The sequence below is a fragment of the Talpa europaea genome (genome assembly GCF_964194135.1).
Source record: "Talpa europaea genome assembly, chromosome: 6".
Taxonomy (NCBI): domain Eukaryota; kingdom Metazoa; phylum Chordata; class Mammalia; order Eulipotyphla; family Talpidae; genus Talpa; species Talpa europaea.
The window spans coordinates 62,866,443-62,870,782 of record NC_140072.1 but is presented as its reverse complement, the minus strand read 5'-3'; the positions used below and the strand labels follow the sequence as shown (position 1 = coordinate 62,870,782).

The window sequence follows — 4,340 nt, the reverse complement described above, 5'->3', positions numbered from 1 at the left end:
TGTTGGGCAACTATTACCTCTATCTAGTTATAAAACATTTGTCACCCTAAAAGGAAACCCCATACTAATTAAGTCACCATGAAAAGTATTTAATCTTTGACTCCATGTAATAAGTATTAATCCTACCAGTTCTATATAGAGAAATGATGAGGGTATTTTCCTCCAAAAGTATAAAAATAGCAATTGAATAATAGGGTTTCCAGGCCAGCCAGGGACCAGTCTGTGATCCCAAAAGTGATATCCTCCTGAACACAGGACATGGTTTACCTTTCAGAGGGGCAACAATTATATCTTTGCACAGATCTTACTTCCTCTGAGAAAATTCCCCAGGTTATCCTCCAACCAAACTATCAACTAAATTTTGAAGCATATTTAATGTTTTCAGACCTTAAATGATTAAGCATATTCAAGCTTTTCAGATTTAAGTGACTTTTAATTATCAATAATCAGGCAATCAAGATATGTGGCAAGTGGTAAAAAAGAAAGTTTCTAAGTAGGTTGGAAAGTGAAAAAATTGTCATAAACACCACACTAAGAGGTTCCAGGACTTGTCAGGAAGACTACCCTGATAAAAGAATTCAGCAGAAATCTGAACAAGAGTTGAGAAGGTTTTGAGGTGAAAGGAGCTTGAGCTTGAGGCCTCAGTGCTCAAGTATAGGTGCTGAAGAGAGAATCAGCAGGACACAGCTTATAAAATTGCTGGCTAATTTCTGGCACCTGACACCAAGCTCCCTCAGTTCTGGGTTGAGCAGAAAGTCCCTCCCAGTTGTAAGGCAATGGGGTATGACCTGAATTATGGCCTTGAAGGTCTTCATGAAAGGAACTGGAGGTGTTCCATTTCTCCCCTGACTAAGGTACAAGACCATGAGTTTGTCCACATCACATGTCTCAATGTTGTCACCCTATGCAACATTGTCCCGAGGGTGTAGATTCAATCTCTGCAGGAAAACTCCAGGATTATTCTAAAATCTAGATTAAGTCTCACATCTGGAGCACAAATTAAGCAATGTGGTGCTGGCAGAACCAGCATGCTGCCTAGTTAACACTTTTGGCTCATTTCAGAGGCACCTGTGTGTACATCTGCATGAGAAAGACATTAAAACATTAATTCCTCCATGGTAAGAAGGTATGGCCTTTTTTTTTCTTTCCCTGGCATAAATCTTTACTAGGCATTTACCTGAAAAAAAAAAAAAAAGCAACTTGAAGAGTCACAAATCAGTCACAGTAGGTTTCCTACAAGCTATCTGGGTAGAACTACTATGGGCAGTAGCATGGAGATAAAACCTCCAGCCATCCTTTACTCCACCTAGGAGGCCAGGAAAGTTACCCATCTTGTTTACAATAGTATCCTGGCACTTAGTACAGTATATACTAAATGGCAGGGAATCAATAAATATCTTTGTAATGAATGAGTAGAGGCTGAACATAGGGCAGGCAGTTCTGCCAAAACATTCCCAGCTAATCTAAAAGATTAGCATTATCTGCTTGTAGAGACGTGAGAAACTAGCAATGGATGCACTGACTCTCACCCCTGCCTGTACATTATAGGGAATTTAAAAAAATACATACAGTTTTATTCCAGATATGTTTTTAAAAGAATTTTTATAGAGAAATTAACTAGAAATAAATGTCTAAATATTAACTTTTCGATAATGAGATTATGTACAGTTGTTATCTTACCCTATCACACTTACACATTCCAAAATAGGGATGCTGTTTAAAATAGCAACAGCTTTTTTAACTGAGGTATAATTGGCTTTTTTAACTGAGGTATAATTGGCTTTTTTAACTGAGGTATAATTGGCATACAATAATCTGCATATGCTTAAAGTGTCAATACTTTAAGTTTTAACATGAATATAACTGTGTAACCATCACTACAATCAAGATAATGAATATATGGATCACCCCAGAAATTACCGCATGTCTGTTTGTAATATCACCCTTCTGTCCCACGCCACCTCATGACACCAATTGATCTGTTTCCTGTTTGTATAGATTAATTTGTATTTTCTAGAATTTTACATAAAAAGAATTTAAAAGTATATACTCTTTATGTATGATTTTTTTCACTTAATTATTTGGAAATCCATTCTTTTTTTTTCCTGTGTATCAGTGTTCTTTCATTTTTATTGGTAAATAATATTGCATTGTGCATACACACACACACATACACACACATATATATACACACACACATACACACATACTATATCCATTCACCATTTGATGGACATTTGGGAAGATTCCAATTTTCAGTTATTACAAATAAAGCTGTTATGAACTTTTGTGTTCAAACTTTTGTGTAGATGTATGTTTTCATTTATCTTGGGTAATTACCTAGGGTTGGGTATAGATACCTAGCTGGTTTAACATTTTAAGGGCCTGCCAAACTGTTTTCCAAAGTGGTTGTAACGTTTTACATTCCCACCAGTAATGTCTGCTCTATATCCTCTCCAACATTTGGTTTAGATTGGTTTGTTTCATTTAAACATTCTAGTGGGCATACAGATAATCATTTACATCGATTTGAATTAGCAAATCCCCAGTGACTAATGATGTTTAGTACCATTTCATGGGCTTATGCACCACTGGAATATTTTCTTGGGTGAAAAGTCTCTTAAACCTTTTATCCATACTATTATTTGTCTATATTCTTCTATTGAATTTCAAGAATTTTTTATGTATCTGCATACAACCCCTTTATTTGCCACGTGATTTGCAATTTTTTTTTAATCTATGATTTGCCTTTTTGTTTTTTTAAATGCCCTTTGAAGAGCAGAAGTTCTTAATTTTTATAAAGTTGAATTTATCAAAAAATTTTAGTGGCTATATCTTTTGGCATGGCATGTAAAGAATCTTTCCCTAACCAAAGCCAAAAATCAACATTTTTTTCTTGTTGGAATTTTATAATTTTAGGTTTTACAGTTAGGTCTATGATTCATTTTGAATTAATATTTTTATATGGTGAGAGATATGGGGTTCTTTTTTTGGCAATTATGCTAGCACCATTCATTGGAAAAACCGTATATGTCCCATGCTGTATTGCCTTGTACCTTTGTTGAATACAATAACCTACATACATATAGACCTATTTCTTAATTCTCTATTCTGTTTCATTGAACTACTGAACTATTTTGACACCAGTATCTATAAGTCTTGAAGTCATTATGAGTCCTCCAATTTTGTCCTTTTTCTCCCAAATTGTTTTGGCTCTTCCAGATTCTCTGCATTTCCATATGAAATTTAGAATCAACCTGTCAATTTCTAAAAGAAATATGCTGAGATTTTGATGGAGGTTACATTGAATCTATAGATCAATTTGAATAGAAAGGACATCTATTCAGTAGGACAGAAGGTAACATTGATGATGCACTCATTGGTGGAAATGCCTCCACTGAAGGCCCTGATGACAAAAGCACAGAAATCACTGGTGTTGATATTATCCTGAGCCACCATTTGTGGGAAACCAGCTTTGCAAAAGAAGCATATAAGAAGTACATCAAAGATTGTGTGTAATCAATAAAAGGCAAATTTGAAGAAGAGACCAGAAAGAGAAATATCTTTTATGACAGAGGCTGCAGAACAAATCAAGCATATCCTTGCTCATTTCAAAAACTGCCAGTTCTTTATTAGTGAAACCATGAATCCAGGTGGTATGGTTGATCTGCTAGAGGACTACAATGAGAATGGTGTGACCCCATATATGATTTTCTTTAAGACTGGTTTAGAAATGGAAAAATGTTAACAAATTTGTCAATTGCTTTGCATCTATCACCTGTCTTCATAACTGGTTGCTGCTTTTCACTTCCACAATAGGACAGACAAAGGCAAGTGATGTCAACTTGAGCCATTTATTTATTCTGACCTTGACTTATTTGAAGTGGAGACATTGTTTTTAAGAAAAAACATTGTAATTTATCTAAAATAAAATGCATTCAAATTAAAAAAAACTATTTTGAATTGGAATGGGTATTTTGTTTCATAGTATGAAAACATAACATATTCAGGGTCTCTCCGGTGGCACAGCAGTTGAGCGCTGGGTTGCAAAGCTGCCCGTAGTCTCTGCAGCACCTGTTCAATCCCCGGCCTCTGGGAAAGGATCTCACATGGCGCACAGACCTCTCCTGCCGCCCGCTGCTCCCCTCAGCAGTGTACTTCATCACTCTACCTGTTCTGCTCTCTGCTCTGGCTCTGGTGAATTCTCTCAGCCTCCTGTGCCTCTGACTGTACCCAGTGCTTGTATAAATAAATAAATAAATCTTAAAAAAAAAACATTCAAATTGAGATGTAAATTAAATTGCACTTACAGGAATATTTATAGGTTAAATGAAGAAAGA

The 4,340-nt window shown here is 35.6% G+C and overlaps 1 pseudogene across 1 annotated transcript; it reads left to right on the top strand.

Moving 5' to 3' along the window:
- Positions 1 to 776: 776 nt before the first annotated feature.
- LOC311171797 (translationally-controlled tumor protein-like) lies at positions 777 to 3,748 on the top strand (annotated as a pseudogene). Its single transcript has 2 exons — positions 777 to 854; positions 3,331 to 3,748. The product of its transcript is annotated as a translationally-controlled tumor protein-like (transcript).
- The last annotated feature ends 592 nt before the right edge of the window (positions 3,749 to 4,340 follow it).